The following is a 19,462-nucleotide window of genomic DNA, read 5'->3' on the forward strand; positions in this document are numbered from 1 at the left end:
AACTTATTAGTCAATTGAAAGTTTGGGAAATTCTTCAAAAGTGGTGTATACCGGTGTGTTTTAAAAATTGCTTAAGTTTCGTAATAACTGAGTACACTTTAATTTTTTAGTGTTAAATCAGTGCATTTTTGTACGTAAAACCGTACATTTTTAGTACTAATTCGTAATTTTTATATCGATCAATGCGTATAAAAAAACTTTAGTATATTTTTAGTACTATATAGAAAATAGCAGCAATTCTTCGAAATTCACTGAAATACTTTGAGGGACTTTGCAGCAGTTTGGCGAACTTTTAGTGGAAAATTTTTTTACTTTTAGTACTAGTTTAATACTACTACTTTTAATACTAAATCAGTACTTTTTTCGTACGCTAGCAGTTTTTTGAGTATTCGTCGAGAAATGCGATAAGCTGTATCGTAGCTTCGATGCCAGTTTAGTTGTAAATTTAATCCGAGTTTAGTAATTGTTCAAACATTTCTCAGATAACAAATTTACTTGCAGCAACAAATATTGCATGCATGTATGCAAACATGCGTATGCATATCTTTCTGTGTTTATTCTCCGCTTAGTTTTCTTTTGCTCTCAAATGCAGCATATTTTGCTCTATTCTTTTCCACGCTAGTAAAGTGGATAATTTACTTGTTTGTTGTTGTTATAAACTTGTAAAACTAGACGACGAGACATCTTTGTGCGTCAACAGCCAACAACAGCAGCAGCAAAAAACAGCATCAACAGCAACAATGGCAACAACAACTGCGCTGTAGTATTATGTTGCACATACAATATTGCTTTAAAAAAGATAACAATGCTCTAGGCGACAACAGCAACAATGTAGTCATGCATTTTGCCCATCTTGCAAAGAACAAGAGCAAAAGCTAAGCAGCAACAACAACAACAACGACAAGATAATCATTGCAACAACAACCAGTTTGGTAAGCGTGCAGGCATAACAAGTTTCTGCAATAGAATGTAGGTACACCTGCGCGCAACTAATTAGCACCGAAATTCAAAATATAACGCAATCTATAACAGAAACCACATAAGTAAGAGTTTCAGAGCTTGCACAAATTTCCAAAAAAAAAAACTAATCGAACTTAAAAAATTGTCATCAAAATTTCCAATTTTTTAATCAGAGTTTTAAGAAAATTTTCGAGTATGCAGTTATGTAGCCCATTTAATTTTAGTCTAATAATTTTTATTTTGTGTAAAAAAAACGCAACACCCTCCACAAAAAAAAAAAATCTTAAAAGTCAACGGTAAGTTTTAAATAGCGACTTGAAACTTGCAATGTTTTAGACTAAAATTGAATGGGCTACAAAACTGCATAACCGAAAGTTTTCTAAATATTCTGATTAAAAATTTGACATTGCATTGATGACAATTTGTTGAAGTCTTAAGCTTTGAAACTTTTATTTATGTGGTTTCTGTTATAGATTGAATTATATTTAAAATGAGAATTATTAAAAGTAAATAAATAAACGTAAGTGGAAAACAATATTGTTGTCAATTTCTGTGCTAATTAGTTGAACGCAACTGTATGTACATACATACATACATACTCGTATTAAGTTCTAAATGAAAGAGTGTTTCAAATAAAGGAAGGTAAAAACAGCGTAAAAAGGCTTATTTTGCTGAAACAGTGCAGCACATGGAAAATAAATTTGTTGTTTTTATTTCAATTTATTTCACTCTACTACATACATACATACATATGTATTTAAGTATAAATATTTATCTTTGTTGTGTTCGCCCTCTGCTACCGTAAACTCCTCACCACCCTCTGCAGCGCCTTTCGAGTTCCTCCAGTTCGCAATGCTTCTCACGCTATTGGCCAACTCTGCTGATTGCAATCGATCTGTTGCGTCGCCACTGATTTGTAATAAAGATCAGTGATCAACAAACTAGCAGGCAACAGACGCGACGGCTACTGTGCTGCGATTCGCCTATTTTGCCTCGATTCACATATGTATGTATGGATATATGTACATAAGTGCATACCTTTGTATGTTTACTAACATTTCTTAACAGCCCGCATTTTGCTTTGCATTTTTTTTTTATTCAATTTGCACCCATGTTTGTAGCATAGTGTGTTTATAGCTACACGCGCATATTCGCATTTGATTTTATTTATTTATGCTTTTTTTCAATTCGCCTTCAGTGCTGCTGTGTGTAACTTCTTCACTGCAACCACCCCGATTCGCCGCCCTACAGCCCACAAACAGACTGACTCGCTCCACTGAACTGTTGCCAGTGTCTGTAATATCATAGCCGCAAGCTCAGTTACTTTTCCTCCAATGCAAGCAGTCACATATTTGATTTCTTATTTCCATTGTTGGTATAGTATTGCACAATGTTTTGTTCTTTTATTTGTTGCTGTTGTTGCTGCAATGGCTAGCAAAGGCAATTGTTATACATAATCGTTACTATACATACGTACTAGGAATGTTAATCCCGGCATCCCGAGATCCCGGCCTTTTTAAGGTCCCAAAAATCCCGGGATTCTTGGCAAATAATCGCGGGATTTTCAGGATTTGTTTTCTTGACCAGTATTGGCTATATTTCATTTTTTTATTTAATAATTAATATTCTTTTATAAATGTCTAGCTCATTATACATATATAATAACACCGCGCAATAATACATTTTAAACACAAATATCAAAATATTCGCGAAACCACGGGCCAAATATAGTAAAATTGCGTTTTTAGTATTTCACTCTTACGTCAGTAATTCAAAAATGATTTAAAAAATCCAAGAAATGTGCTTAGAGAAGAAGTGTGGGTATCAAATTAAAGAGGAAATCCTGTAAAATTTAAGCAGATTCAAGTTTTTGGTGCAGAAGGACTGGTAAGTATTTAAACTGTCCTTTTAAAATTTTATCATTGAAATTTCGCAATATTTGTTTTTGAAAAAATTATATGTTAAGGACTTTATCAACCTATTCGTCCTTGTGGATCCAAAAAATTTTATGTTTTGTAAATTCTAAAGAAATTTCCTCTTGCATTTGGTACCCATTTTTTATTCTACATTGCATTGATTTTTTTAAACAATTTTTGGCATTAATCATATTAAATTTACGAAGTCTTTAAAGAAATCCTGACATCTGAGAGAAAAAATAAAAACGCTACCTTAAATAAAAAAGTAGGTTTCAAACCCATTTATTTATTATTTATTTCATGGTAGGAGAGCTTCTCAAACAATATAGACGCTTTTTTCGATTTAGGTTGTTGAAAAGTAATGAATATCTAAATCCCGAGACTAATCCTGGGATCCCTGGCATTTGCATTCGTATTCTGTGTATTTTGTTTGCTGTTGCTATTGTGCTAAATGTTGTTGTTGTAGTTGCTTGTTGTTGTAGCCACTACCTACGACAATTGCTTTGCATCGGTTGTTTACTTTGGCTCACATTGTTTTCTATAATACTTTTGTATGTATGTAGTTTGCTATGGTTGTTGTTGATTTCTTTGGATTTAGATCGCTGGTTCCACGAGTGGATTTTGTTACACAAGTTTTTTGACAAAGTAAAAGCAATGAAAATGCAAAAATGGTTATTACAGCTGATTTGTAAAATTAGTCGGCTTTGGTAGCGAATTAGTTTATTAAACGAAGCGATGTGAAAAATAAGTAGTACATACTTACACACCAGATCTCGGGTTTCTTATCACCCTAGCGTAAATGACGTTTGGAACAAAAAAAAAAAAAACAAAAACATCGATTTGTCCTACTTTAAGATCCGATTGTAAGTGCCGAAAGGTATGAGGCGAACGTTTTTTTTTCCCCCTGTAAGGTGGTACGGTCTAATTCAGGGATGGGCAGATTTTTGGTTCTTAAAGCACTGAAAGAGCCAGCAAGTGCTGCAGACTAAGTAAAGCAGTTCTCAGGGAAAACGGACACCCCCAAAAACATTAAAAGCATCATATATATTTACGCTCCTCTTCCCCCTCCATGCTGGCTCTTAACGTCACCCCTCATCTGGCACCTAAATGTGTCAAGCCGGCACCTAATGCAAAGGCTTCTGAGAGCCACTTTGCCCATCTCTGGTCTAATGTTTACTATTTACGATTCGAAAATTTACGCACAAGTGATATGTAATTCCCGAACACGTCCCATCATCAAATGTTTTACAAAGATTTCCATAGGCTAATGCAAATTCAAAAATAAATAAGAGGAAAGGGATTAGTACTCATTTTAAGCAAATACATACCTGCATAGGTCGAATCCGGATAATCCACGGCTTCGACGAACTATTCAGGGGTTGCTGAACAGAGTTACTTAGTCCACCTCAGCATACATGTGATACTTCTTTCCTGATCATCAACGAGATATGAAAAATGGGTGGAATTACTTAGTCCACCTCAGCATACATGTGATACTTCTTTCCTGATCATCAACGAGATATGAAAAATGGGTGGAATCGATCTCTTTCTGAAAAAGGAAAGAACGCGGATCTTTTCGAATCATAAAAATAAGTATACCTTGACGTTTGGTCGATTTAATTTATTTATATTTTCCGAACCAAATTTTTGTTGTTTTTTGATAAAAATCGAATTAAAATATATAAAGTTTCAAAAATCCGATTCTTGCGGTTTTTGCTGATGAATGACCTATACGTCGACCATTGCGAGAGAACTCATCGCGGTTGAGCTTTTGCAAGCAATACACAGTGGAATTATACATATCCAAATTTCGCAGGACTTAGCTGTTTCTACGGCTTCTGGCTGGCACCTCATGTGCTCGGAATATCACATCCACGATGAAACACAGATGCTGACGATGAAAGAGCGTTGGACTTGAAGCAGCTTCTCTTGGAATGCTAACCACGCTTTGCTTCGTAACGAACCGCCACCCACACATTCGAAACGGCACGGAGGCTAATTGTGGTGTTCTATATTCAGAGCGGGAAATCGTAAGGTGACGAGTAAAGAATAATTAGAAACACATCTCGAAAGCACAATCGATACGGTTATATATTCAATAACCCAATTATATACAAGGAACTACCCAAAACTAGAGCTTATGTGAGAACTTTAAAACTTTACTCAACAGCGAATTTTTAACTTCTATGTATAGTAAATTTCATAGATACTCGTACAAGAGTAAAACACAGAGGTTACTCCTTACACTTGTCCGAATCTGTGTGAATTGCTTCTAAAATCGACTACGCGCGGGCAAACCGTTATGCTCTCAGCAATGCGACCGTTTACCTTTTTTGTTGGCGAAAAGCGACAAATGCAACCTGCTGAACTTCAATAAATAACAACAACAACAACAGCAAAAACAGCAGTAGCAAAATTTTGCCGCAAACCAGTCAGAAAAAGCCAACTGCAAAACTGGTTGCCTGAAGCCATGAAAATAGCTGAAAATAGCCGCAGACTAAAATAAATTTTTTAATTAAAAAAAGCAAATATGGAAATCTATATTTTCTATCTTTTGTTCATTCGTTTAAATTGCATGCATTGCAAATGCGGTACTTGCGAGCTGCTATCGACACCCAAACGACACGAAACGGCACCAATCGCCACCAATACCAACAACAGTAAAAAAGATAGAATACTTAATATAGCAAAAAAGTGTAAAAGAACAACCAACGTAAAAACTGCACGCAAGAACTTCAATAATTCCAACAACAACAACGCAGACTTTAGAGATACAGCTATTTAATAATACCCACAATCCCACTAATAACAGTACAAAATAGTAGCAACAACCTCTGCAACGACGGCGAAGGCGAGTGAGGCAATAAAAACATGCCAATGAAACGATGCAGAGAAGAAAAATAAATGCGAAGTAAAAAGGCATACAAATAGAAATAGTGTGCAGAATATGCAATGAAATGAAATGCAATGAAAAAGCTGAACTGCTTTGCGAAAAGTCGCGAGAGTGTGACACGACGAGATAGCAAAAGTGAGCGCACGCTCTGGCATGCATTTAATTGCACTTGCAAATCGCGAACGGCTGGAGATTGCAACGCACAGTTAATGCTGGTTTAGCCATGCTGCAGTGATCCACAGTTTTAGGATGGCCAGCTGTACATGGGAGAATACAGAAGGAAGAATGTAAAAGGATGAATGGGATACGCTGCAACTAGCACTAAGATGAAAGTGGTGGCATCAACTTATAGACTGAGTGGGAAAATAATTGCATGGAAAGGATGGAGAAGGGGTTCAGAGATTTGTGGCATTTGTTGCAGAGGCAAGAATAGGAGAGTGTCCTGTGGATATGTATGGCGGAATCACGGCTTAATATTTTTGAATATGTAGCAACGTTGACGACACTTTTAATTCATTACATATTTACAAACGATTTCCACGTCTTTTCGCGAAACCAGAATAAAGAGAGAAATAATAATGCGGATAAAAAAACGAAAGCCCCTGTAATCGAAGCAATATCGGCCCGGCAAAAAGTCTCAAGACAGAGTACGTAAATTTTGGCATCCGTACCATCAACTTTAGATTCATCCACCTACAGCCCCACCTACTGGATGTGGAGATTACCTCCCATGACACCAGCCACCTCTCCACATGTCAAATCAATTCCAATAAGCTAACACCCATCTCCCTCTGGTCCGACCTCGTCGAAACAGCTGGTTTATTTGGACTACCGTTAGTTGAGATCGAGGACAACGATTGATGAATAAACCGACCCAGGCGGGCTTAGAGGTGTGTCGCTACAACATCACTACATGGAAATCATATACTGTGAAGAGGCATCGTCAGACTCGAAAAAGTGTGCGAGTTATTTAAGCCAACTGTTCACAGTGCATCCTTCGGTGGATAAGATCAAACGTCAAGCGACCAGAAGGCTTTTGATGTTCAGGTGGTTATCGGAAAGGTAAAAGTTTTATTGCCTGAAAACTCTCCTATCGCCAGTTGCGAAGCCAAAGAACATAACTCAATCACATAACCTAATGCCATAAGCGCTCGGGTAGCTCATGGCGGTAACCGAGATCTCCCTGTGGTAGAACTTTGCCTGTAGGATGCCGTTTTGAGAAATTCTTTTAGCCTACCGGATCAGTGGTCCGTAGTAGTCTTTCAAGATCAAGCCTCTAAGACAATAAGAATTACACAGGCGGTCCTTGCTCAGCCATCAGAGGGAGTTTCACTGATCTCATTTGCTGACAACTGCTCCATTTTGGCGTCCGGCTATGGCATTGATTCTGCGATTTTTCTCGCTTCCTCATAGCAAGGGGTAAGTGAAGAAATCGCTGCTGGCAACAGTCAAATGTTAAGACTCTACTTATTCCCAAAACGGCCCCAGTTCCTTATTTATTTGTCAACTACTACAGAGTAATTCTTCCATCTTGGCTGTTACACTTCTCTTATCCGCCTCGTTGTGCCTATTATATTTTCTTTTGACGCTTCTATTACATATTCTATCTACACCGCATTTAGTTTCTTGCAATTTTGTTGTTGCACTTTCTATTTTTATTTTCTATCAACTAACAACTTTTCTTTTCATAGAGTCCAACCATAAATGGGAAAGCGATCATTGCCCTTCGCATGCATTGTCACACTCACACATGCAAGCATGCGTCGTTGCAGGTCGCGTCCGTCCATGTCCCAAACCGCCAATCCGCCAGCCCGACTCTTGCTCGTGCGTGTTTCCTTGTAGGCGTACACTCCACCAACTCTGCACAAACAGCTGTCCGTCCCTCAGCAGCAGCAGCAGCAACAACAGCATTGAAGCCACACAAGCGCTATGCGCAATGATCTAACTGATCGCCGCTTAATAAAAGCAACAAAAACAAACCCCACAACCAACCCGACAACGAGCTTGCAATCTGCTTGGTGTGGTCACTAAATGCCGCCTCTAGCTTCTACATATATCTCAGCCTGATAGCTGCTCAGCCGTCTGCTGCGCGCATAATTTGTTGCAATTGCTCTTCTTGTTGTTGGTTGTGTATTTAGTTCTCGTTGCGAAAATGCAATTGCTCAAACCTAGCCATTTAATTTGTGTAATTAATATGCGCAGATCATCGTCGGCGCAAGCAAATGCCGATGGCGGCGACGTTGTTGTTGTTACATTGTTGTCGGCGGTGGTGGTGGTGATGGCAGCCACCGCTGCAATTGAAACTTGTTTCGCGGTTGCTGCATTTGAGCAATTTATTGTCGCATTAGATATTCTATTTATTGTCGCCGGCAGCAGCAACAACTACAAAGTGAGGGGTGGGCGTTATCGTAGCAGGCAGCGTAGAGGATTGGGGAGAAAGTACTAGTGAGAAGAATATGACTCAAGAGAATCGAAAAGAATAGATATATTTCAAGAAAACCTAGTGATGTGAAGGAATTACTTCAGAAAGCATATTACACCGATACACTCGAAGCGAGGGCGAGAGAGTTCGAAAGGCTTCCGATAAGCCGCACTTTTTCTTCCGCTCCCCACCATATTTACCCATAAATATTCCAACTTGCCACACATACATATTTTTCATTCAATAAATTAATTAATAAACAAGCATATCTGTCACTTTTTTGCCATAAACAGAAAGCGTTTAGATTAAAAGCGAACGCGACATTCGCGTTGTCAAATAAATTATAACTGTTTCTTTTTACAAAATAAAAAAATCTTACGTGCATTTGTACTTACATGTGTATGGATGTAAATATGTCGACATGTACAATATGCTAAAAATAGTGCTTTGATTAAGCTAATAAATGCAATTGAAGCAAAAAAATATATATATTATAAAAAAATAAATATGCGGTGCCGTAAAACAATTTAATAACAAATAATATGTATGTACAACAGCTACATACCGCTGTGAAACTATTTATGCATCGCAGTAAATGTGCATATACAGTTACTCTAAGAAACAATCGCGAGACATTTTTGTAAGCAACTGAAAATAAATATTGAAATATTTTTCTTTTTTTTAATTTTTTTTTTTTATTTGTTAATTTTTCATATTTTTTTATGCCAATTTTTGTAAATCGCCTTTAATGCCACTTAGCTGTCGCCTGTAGTTTTTTCAGCGTCCAAATTTAACTTCCAAAGAATTTTTCGTAGGCGGTAAGGTGGTAGATTTGCCATATCGAAAATGAAAAATACGAGCTCGGACCCATTTTATTCGAAAAAAAAGAAGCGTATCATAGAAAAGAATATATACAAATTATTGGTGCTTAAGTTTTTTATTATTAAGTTTAAGTTTTTGTTTTTCGTTTTAATTATTTTTTTGTTTTAATACATGAACATTTACTTTACTAAATACTTTTTTTCACTATTGATTTGAGATGGTTCAAGACTCAATTCATAGGTTTAGGAGAAAGCAAATGTTTTTTGCTGAGGTTCCCATTGCCCGATAGTCAAATTAATCGGCGGAGATTCTCTTGAATTTTTTGGTGTGTGGGTCTTAACGTTGTTACACAAATGTGGGACCTAAAGTTTTACTGCGCCCCGAACGGCAAATGGATTTTATGATAAGCTTTTTTTATGGCAGAAATACACTCGGAGCGCGGCCATTGCCTGCCCCGAGGGGCGACCACTGTTAGATAAAAGCTTTTCGCATTTAGCTGTTGCTCAGGACATCGAATTATTCGATTCAAAAATCTCTTGGTTCATGGATCGATTTATAAACTAACATAAAAAAACACAAAATTAAGAATCGGTAGTCGAATTGAACGATTGTCAAATCCCTAATCTTTCGGTTTATGGTTCGATTTTTAACTTAAAAAACTCTACCAAAAACAAATTATTGCGAGATCACGATTAATCGATTCGATTCACAGATGTCATCGTTTAAAGAATGATATAAATTTCTTCTTAACATTGCATTGGCTATTTTCAGCTATTTAGAATTAAAAACCAAACACGTTTTTCTTTTATTTTCTCGATTCACGCCTCGGGCGATCTCGTCAGGTGGGCGGTGCCGAAACCGGTTTTCGAGTTATTCGAAAAAATGATAATTAAAAAAAAAAACGGTTCTTAATTTTGTAATTTAGAAAAAACCAGTTAGACCGGATATTTGCTTTTTAAGTTTCGTGTTTGGATAACACTTACAGTTAGTTAGAAATGAAAGCAAAAAATGGAATAAATTTATTAAAATTAGGTATGGCTTTTAAACAAAAGACAATTAAATGGAATCAGTTCAAGGTTACTCGTATTTGGATTGATAGTAAAGCAAACATAAGATCTAAGAAATATTTAAAAGTTCTTCGATCAACTGATTTTTTCCTTACTTGTGAAAAACCTTAACCTTACATTTGCTTCAATCACTTGTTTGCTGAAATTTCTACGGTTTTTTAATACTTTTTATTAAATCGTAGCTGCATATTTGCTTAGATATATTAAAGCGTACACTTTAAAGCGAATGCAGCCAAACGAAATGTTCTTCAGTTGATTTCAAAGTACATGGATTTGCTCCAATTTAAAAAAAACATCGAAGGGAACTTGACTGTATTTATTTACGAGCAAGATTGGTAAAAAAGTTGTGTGCGAGGTTTCAACAAAATAATAAATATAAATGAATTTACAGTGGAAAACCCGGTTTAATCGAGAACAAAACTTCGATTTATTCGATATTCAAAAAATCACGATTTCAAAAAAACTCCGAAAATTTTGGGAAAAAGCGGCTAAAACTGGTTTAGAAAAACATACATAGTTTTATTATGTACAATATTTTGTAAACGTTTCAAGCTTTTCAAGTACTTTCGATTAATCTCTTGAGCTACTGCATGTCCATTCGCGTTCATAAAATAAAAGCATTTAAACGCCCCTTTACTTGCACTGTGCACACGATGGAATATGAATAAAATGCAAATAGTAATTAAAATGCAAAACGTGTTCCACATACATTTTTTTTATTCAAGTCGAATTGATTTGAATTTATTACTTTGTTTCTAGTTTTGTGTCTATTTGCTGTCTACATACCAACAACTACAGGCATGCAAACATACTTACGTATGTACATTAGACTGCATCACTCCACATACAAAAAAAACTCGGTACTGTTTTTCTACCGGTATTATAAAGTCTATTATATTTATATTAGGTTTTTGTGAATAAAGACAGTTTTTTTAAGTTTTTTTTTTCTTTCAAAAAATCACCTTAGGTGACAAAACAGTTTAAACTTAAAAAATTTGCAAAAAGTATTTAAAAAAAAGTGTTCAACGGAATCGCAATAATGAGATTTTTGATGCTGTTTTTCAACTGGTTAAACAAAACTTGAATAACTCAGCCTAAACTTTACCGATTTAGACTTATGAGGTATCATTGGAAAGAAATTTTCTCACCTTTTTTATTTCTTTGCAAATAAGCTCAATCAAAGCATGAAGGAGAAAGGTTAGGTGTTGGTATTTGATAAAGAAAAAATTGGGACGCGAATGAGTTTTTTTGCAAAGAAATAAAAAGGGAGCGATTCCACTGGACCTCACAAGTCTATATCGGTATAGTTTTGGCCCAGTTATTCAAGTTTTTCTTAAACAAATCTTTGAAAAAAGTTTAAAAAACAGCATCCAAAAATCCCATTATGATTCCGTTAAAAAAAAAATTTGAATATTTTTATGCAGATTTTTAAAGTTTAAACTGTTTCGTCATCTGAGGAGATTTTTTCCAAAAAGTCCTTTAAGAAACTTTTTTTTTCATAAAAAAAACTCGATTCTTGGAGGTATTTTCAAATCGGTCCAGCTCACGTAAGTCCAAATATTTTTCCGAAATATTTTGGTGGAAGTCTTAAAATATAATAAATTTTTTTAATCCCGGTTTTTGGTGATGCAGTCTAATGCACATGCATAAGCATTCATCTGTTCATATGAATTATTTCATTTTCTAGTGCTTGTCTAAACGTCATTCTTGCTTCCCAACCGCAAGTTCTACTAATAATAGCGCTACACACGACAAAAAAAGACCAATAACAATTATAGAAATGCATATATACATATATATTTTTTAATCATTTTCGATTGTTATATAATTCCCATTCAATACTTGTTTAAATAATTTACATTCATATCTCTGTCTAATGAATATGTATTTAAATAGCGTGATTTGTTTACCCATGTATGTATGTTTTTCAATGTTTTAATTAAAACTTAATTTATACCCTTTCAAGTAATTACATTTTTTTTCGCGCCGACCACTGTAGGTACTGTTGCATGCTTGAGAATTCGAAGGTATTTTGTTATTAATAATGCTATAAATCATGCGGTCGACGTGGTATGTATTTGCTAAAGCCAGCGTTTACTGGTAGTTAAGGTAAAGAAAGTCAAATGAAAAAATTAAAACTTTTTTAACAATTTTTTGCACTTCCAATGCAGTTATGCCTTATTACACTGTTGGCCACAAAAGTGATGCCAGCTTTTGTTTGGTTTATTTTTTCTCAAAGTTTCTCAAATTGTATTTCATTTTGCCTTAAAATCAGCAATCCAATAAAGCTAGTTTCCATTCTTCTTGATTCACTTTTTAAGTTTTTTTTTGTTGTCCCTATTTTTCATTTGGTAAAATCACGTTGCATCTGCTCACTTTTGCATCGCCGCTACTGTAAACCACGTAAAGCAACGTAACAGAGGAGTAACAGTGTCGTAACGGAGCATTAACACTGCTCTGTTTTCGTTATTTCTTTATGCTACGTTATTAACATAATTTAGAAACAGAGCAGATCAACAGCAGATCGTTTTAGCAGCGAACTTTTAAGTCTGCCATTAACAGTATTTAGTATGTACTTACAAGATTTCTGTTAACAGTCTTTACGTTGCATGCGATGTGGCAATGCTTGATTGAATGAATACGAAAACCAAGTCAGCAAATCACATTTTGGGCATTAAACTTAATTATTTAAAGTTTTGAATAACTGTTTTTTGTTGTTTCCAATGCGCAATATCCTTAATGCTTTCTGTAGTTATCAACATCTATGAACCATCACAAACAAGCAACAGCTATCCAACGCCGCTGTTTGCAGTAGTAACAGACTTGCACAGCCATGTGCATATTTGCATAGTATGTAATCCATGTTTACTTCGATGCCTAAATAAGTACGAAATACTCATATGCACTTCAAATGCATTAACTAGCAGTGTTGCCAAGTTTTGAATTTTGAGTTTGAAAAAGTACTAAAACCCAAGAAAAATCGCGTTTTTCTCGAAAAAAGCACCAAATTTTTTATTACAAGATTTAATGGACTTGTATGCATACAACATTTTATTGTAGGTATGCCGATTCAAATTAGTGTTTCTTGCTCGCCGGTCGAAGGTGCTTTTTTTAATATTTCGCTAGCTTAGAGTGAAAAGTTGCTAAGTCCCTATTTGAAAATTGTACAGGAGAGGAAAAAAACTTCTTATAGCCATTTTCTTCAAGTATTTCGCAAAACTTTGAATACAACATTTTGCCTGCTTAAAGCAAAGACAAACTCCATACGAATCAAAGGGATTCGATCTACATTCAAAGATTTCGTACTATTTTAGCCTTATCGAATTTTCGGAGCTTTTTTTGGACTTAGCAAATTTTCCTTTCATTCAATATAAGCGAGAAAACATGAACAAGGACCTTTACCCTTTTCGAAACGATGCATTTTTGCTTTCCTGTATCAAAATATGAGTTTTCATAAAAAGTGGACTTAGCAACTTTTCACTCTAAGCTAGCGATTTGTAAAAAATATAACAAATTCAGCCCAAATTAAAGGTTTAAAGAGCAGTATCTGATCCCAGCAACGTGGACGTTTTTGCAGGCAATGGCAAATTACCGTATTTAACTCTGACGTGATTGAAAGTGCTGCCACATATTTTTTTACAAACATATGCTTTCAATTGCTCTAAATTTAACTTCTATTTTTGTTTCAGATTTACAGTTTTGGTGTCTCCAAACTAAAAAAGTACCAAAAAAACGCACCAAGTACCAAAGCACTAAATTTAGTGCGAAAAGCACTAAGTTGGCAACAGTGTTAACATTCCAATTGCCAACTTAAGTAAGTTGCGTTCTCTTAACCAACTCTTATTTTAATGGGAGCATTCAATGCGCTCTCAGTGTTGCCATATTGAGGCTGTGAAACAAAGTTGCATTATTTATTATTGATATTCACTATGGCCCCCAAACTCTAGGGCAAAAAGAGTATGGAGAGTTCTGCCTAAATATCCCAAGGGCCAATAGAAAATTTTCTTCATTGTTACGATCGTGTGGTTTTAGAAAAAAATAAATCAACTGTTGAATCTTAAAATAGGTGGACTAATTTTGTAAGCTCACGCCATAACTGGAAACGCATTCCCGTAGCTTGCGTGGAGCTGAATCGCGTTGTCATTGCCAATTTTTGTTATAACTGCATGCCTGGGTTTACCCAGTTGGACTCATTCGCGTTCTATGAAACCATTTGTAAGTCGGGCCCGAACGCTGACAAACAAAAATTCATTCCGACCAAGCTATATCGAAATGCACGCATTTTGTCATAGTAAATGCAGAAATGTTTATTACATATGTAAGTTGTTGTTAAAAATTTTCGTCCACGAGGCGCACAAATGTTTTAAATGTTGAATTGTTCATAAAAAATTATTGAAAAGCAAAAACAAAATATTTTTGTAACAGAAATAATTTCATTGTATAGTTTAATGTTTTTTAAATCTGCAGCCAAAAAAGATTGTTTCGTTCGGACACTTACTTTCAAAGAAAAATAAAAATTTCCAAAACTTTTCAATACTTGATTAAAAAAAAACTATTTGGAATTTTGCTACAAAATTTACACAGTGTACTTTTCGACTACAAAACTCGGTGCTGCCTGAGTATCATTGAAAAATATTAATCTTGGTAAATTCGGGGCCCACTTGAGGGAGCCCATTTTTTTTTTTTGCTATGTGGCAGGTCTAGCATAAAAATGTAGCCGTATTGGCTCTCACTGTTTTCTAGGAGGGGTTAAAAGCATCTTTTAACACCTTTAAATACTATTTTTCCTTTCCCAGAGTATCGCCTACAAAAAATATAGAAGCTCTGGTCTGATAGCTGCTCACACCATAATCTACGAAGAGAATTCTATTTTTTACAGCAACAGGGGATACGAGCAGCGTTCTTTTATATATAAGCAAAGTAAGCCTAATGAATTCCAAAATCCGATTTCATTCCTTTCAGTCTTAAAGTGATAATTTTTTTGTGAGTTGTGATATTATTTGGCGCCAATAAGTGTCTACGTTATTTTTCTTACGGTGACGCTTGAGTGTTGATCTTAAAATTGCAAGATTCTTATCACGTCTCACAGTTAAGACCATTTATAAGGGTAGTTTCTCGGTTTTGCCAGTACAGTTTTTACGATGCGAGGATCATCACTCTTCATGGTTTTAGGAAACTTGTATTCGTTGGAGAGTCTGCTCTGAGCTTCATATACTCCACTTGAGTATGTTTTTGCTATTTAGGAAACAACTGGTCGGCTTGCAACTACTAATTGGCCTATTTTGGAAAACTTGCGGTCTTCAGATTTAAGTAGCGTTGTAATGGATCCCTCTAAAAATAATAGATATTGTAAAGAAATTTGTAACCGTCCCAAAGACTTAAACCGACTTAAACCCCTACCGTGCTTCGGTAAGGTTTTTTGTTAAGCAAAGGAGTAGAATTTCAGGTAAATACCAATTTTTTTATAAAATTTTTTCCTGGATCGCTCCTAAATTACGAAATTGGAGATTTTGTGGATTTTTTCCTAATGTAAATCAACCCAGCTGGCTATACACATGTGGCAATACCGCTCTCACCACCGATGTCGGAGCTGTACCACGCCAACACCAATACAGGCACATCCGCATGGTTCGGCTGGGAGTCGAGTTGCCAAGAGCATATTTGTATAGTGTATATCTATATGTATATAGCTGGATGCGGGGACTGTTGTCTGTTGTTTAACATCCAGCGAGTACTCCACACGCTTCCACCGGATATCGCCGTGTAGTCGCAATGTAGTTGTTGGATAAGCGAGCGGTTGAGCGGTTGTGTGAACAAACGAGAGTAGGTCGTACGGTCGATTTTATTGTTGATCATGACGGTCACGCATTGCGCTACACATAGAGTACTAAATTACATGTACTTTTGTTTGTATATAGATATCAGTGTTGTGTTTAATTTTGTTGTAAAATTGCTGTCGTGCTATTTGCGATTGTTGGTGTTTCTCGCTTGTTGTTTGTGTTTTTGATTTTGTATACCGGTTTATTTTGCTCGTCGCCGAGTCGTCGCCCGTCTCGAGTAGAGCGAGTACTCAAGCAAGCCAGCAACGGCAGCCATTCGTTAGCGCTTACCCATATTTAACTTACTACGATTTTCAGTGTTTTTCTTACTTGTTTGCTTTACTTTGCTTGATATGGGGTTTTTCTGCTTCATTTTCGACGATCGTGTACTCATAAAAGACGAAACGTCAAAGCGTCTGACAGTGCAACGCCATTCAATTTTGTGTGCGCGTGTTTTTCACTTGTTTTTTCCCTTGCTTTCGGGCGTTGTTTCTTACGTTCATTGCGTTCGGAGGCAAAATGGATATTTTTTATGCTAATGAAGTGTTAACAAATTCTTAAAGTACGCAATTAAAATAAATAAATTTTATAAATTGAAGCGGTGAAGATCTGCAAGTGTCAAACTTCTCATATGTGTCAATTTTTACGGCAAAAATTAAAAAAAAAAAGATTCAAAGGGTTGCGAAAATTACTATCTACATAACATTTAAATTGCGAAATGTTGTGTGCGTGACATGAATGTTGACACACGTAGGAGGGGAAATAATGAATGAAGCCGCGTCATGCAATAGCAAAATACTCAAGAGTGCTCAATGTGTAATTCATAGAATTGCTTATTTTCTATGGCATAGAAAAAATGCATCATCTGCTAATATTACACATAAAATTATTCATTAGCTTTGCATTCGTTCATCAAAGTTTCAATAGGGGTATTCTCTGAGTCTTGCAAAGCCCTTGCGCGGTGCACAAATTGCACGGATTGCACGGTAAAAACCGGATTACGCATGGGAAGCCTTTGCAAACCGCGCAAACCGTGCTTTGCAAGACTGCGAAAATACCCTTAATGCCGTATTTTAACAGCCACCCCACGATCAAAGAAATACTTGCAGAGAAAACAACAACCCTCCCTAGACACAAACGTCCTATATGTATACACAGAGAAAAATATGACGCATGAAAAGTTTCTGGGCTATGGGGTAAACAGACGAAAAAATTAAGAAAATTCCATAGAGATTTTATGTGTAAATTCTTCTTGAATAAATAGACAATGAATTGAAGATTGTATGTTTTCCATGTCTTCTCAATAGATGTTCTAGCCTAACGGATGCGAGTACGACCTTTTAGTCGTGGGTTCAAATCATGTGGAACGGGCCTTGTTTCTTACTTTTTTATTTTTTATTATTTTTGTATTTTTTATTTTATTTTACATACATAGTATGTATATTGATTTATTTTTATTTTTTATCTCAATTTTGTGTTTACGCTCTCGCTGCTAGTGCACTAGCTGCTACAGAAAATATTTAACAAACCTGTGTAATAGTGTTTCATGAAAAATACTTCTTAATTGTATGTGATGTATACTTCAATTTGTTGAAAAGTTGTTCTTCTTACTTTCATGTGATGTCTTCTTGAATTTATCTTAAATTCATTGTAATTAATAGAATACGGACGGTAAGGCGACCACCGTAGCCGACTAGGTAGAGCTGTAAACTGCCAAACAGAAAGTCACGGGTTCGAGGACGGGTCGGCGTGAACTTTTTTTCAATTTCTTTTTTTTTTGCATTTAATTAGACAACATTATAAAAAGCAAAAGATTTGTTTTTGATTTTATTAAAAAGTTTTCCCTCTGGAAGCAAGAGGAATATCTTCTTAACGAAAAACCGTAGAGATATGTATCTTATTAGTTTTGTTCCATTTTATTAGGTGCTTTTTTCTCTGTGTAGTACGCACTCTATATTCTGTTCGCTAGCAATGTGACAACCCCATGTCCACCTCTCCGCATACCCCACCTGCCGTGTGTAGCAGTGTTGAGGGTCGAGCTGAGCTTGGCAGCTACAAATTACATAAATATATACATACATATGTATGTAGATGACATATACATACATACACACATACGAGGAGCACATGACATGTGACTACTGAGGTTGCCAATGAAAAATACTATAGATACATATGTACATACGTACTTGCACATGCAAGATAACAAATATCACATGGAACTGTTAAAAGTTGAAAAGAAAAAAGTTAAATAGCCACAATTTTCAAAGGCGCAAACATTTGCCGGTACAGCTAAACTGAAAGCTTAGCTGTGTAATAGGCCAAATACACTGCACAGTATGTCTGCGCATCGCGAGTACTTTCACCGCAATGCGCTTACAGCGCAACTCGCCTTACACCATGTCTACAGACTAAACAAAAAAATACCGTCTTAAAGAATTTTACGAGAAATTTTTTATATTGCTCCATTTGTATCCGCGCACGTCTACACTCCACACCACAGTCGGGTCTCTGCGCATCGGTGACTAGAATCTAAATTTTTGGATTCTACACAGACGGCATGTGAGACCGTCTATGCAGACATAACACTGTGTTGTGTATTTGCCTAAAATTAAGGATCGATTTTCTGTTAACCAGTTATTACAGTTGCATATGTTTCTCTGAACCAAAGTTTTACAACTTAAAACTTTTTAAATTTGTCCGCTAAATTCTGGAACATCTTTTTCTTACTTGTCGCATGGCAATCCAGTCACGAAAACATTAAAAAAAAACTGCAAGAATTGCCAGTTGTGGTTTCTCTATTATGTATGTATATGTAGTCAAATCATCTTTCTCACACACAAAATTAGCAGTCCAATATCTGAAAGTTGTGGAAAATAATTATTTTTTTTCACTTCATTTACGTAAAAATAAATAATCACTTCTGCGCAACAGCTGTGAAACAACAGCTGTCACTCACTCGCCTTTCGCTCTTCCTTGCCCTTTTGGGCACGCTCTTTTACTCGTTGAATCAAAGCTCATTGGCGATCATTATTGTTGATCGAGTCTATGTGTTATAAAAAAGCACTAATACTGATGTATGAAATATATATGTAAACGTTGATACTCCTATATACACATTTTTTTATGCCAGTCACCTGTTGGTCTGGCCCTTCTCTTCTTCAACTGAGCACCCAGCTCGCTCATTCATATTTATACTTTTTTGTACTTATTTTTTATTTTATTTGCACTTGCCTATGGAGTTTCGATTACCAACAGCGCTTGTTAGCATGCAATAAATAATTTAAGCTGAAAAAACAAATGCAGAAATTATGTGCAATCTTTTCTTTGCGCTTACCAAATGGGGAAATTTCGAAACTGTGCTGGAAAATTTTAATGAAATTTTCAAACTTAGAAAAAAGTGCATTCATATGTACGTGTGGCCACGATTTTCGAATTAAATCGCAATCTAAAACAGCACTGACTCAGCTTTAGTTATGTATGTACAAATTCCCTCTGCCGTTTAGAGGCGCCATCGTAATTTAATGAGTCGATTATGGATTGCAAGGCAACCTCAGTTCGGT

General features: G+C 35.8%; 1 protein-coding gene across 5 annotated transcripts in view; it reads left to right on the forward strand.

The window, feature by feature from the left end:
- Positions 1-15,813: 15,813 nt before the first annotated feature.
- Positions 15,814-19,462, forward strand: part of LOC118748472 (cytospin-A) — a 23,422-nt gene continuing 19,773 nt past the window's right edge. For 2 of the 5 annotated variants that reach the window (XM_036482932.1, XM_036482931.1), the window contains exon 1: positions 15,825-15,964. The gene's annotated coding sequence lies outside the window, so the exon portion shown is untranslated. Of the gene's footprint in view, positions 15,979-19,462 lie in introns of all 5 variants that reach the window. The other 3 variants (XM_036482933.1, XM_036482930.1, XM_036482934.1) reach the window with 3 other exon arrangements.

The sequence above is a fragment of the Rhagoletis pomonella genome, unplaced genomic scaffold (genome assembly GCF_013731165.1).
Source record: "Rhagoletis pomonella isolate Grant_MI unplaced genomic scaffold, Rhpom_1.0 Rhpom_scaffold_00013, whole genome shotgun sequence".
NCBI lineage: Eukaryota > Metazoa > Arthropoda > Insecta > Diptera > Tephritidae > Rhagoletis > Rhagoletis pomonella.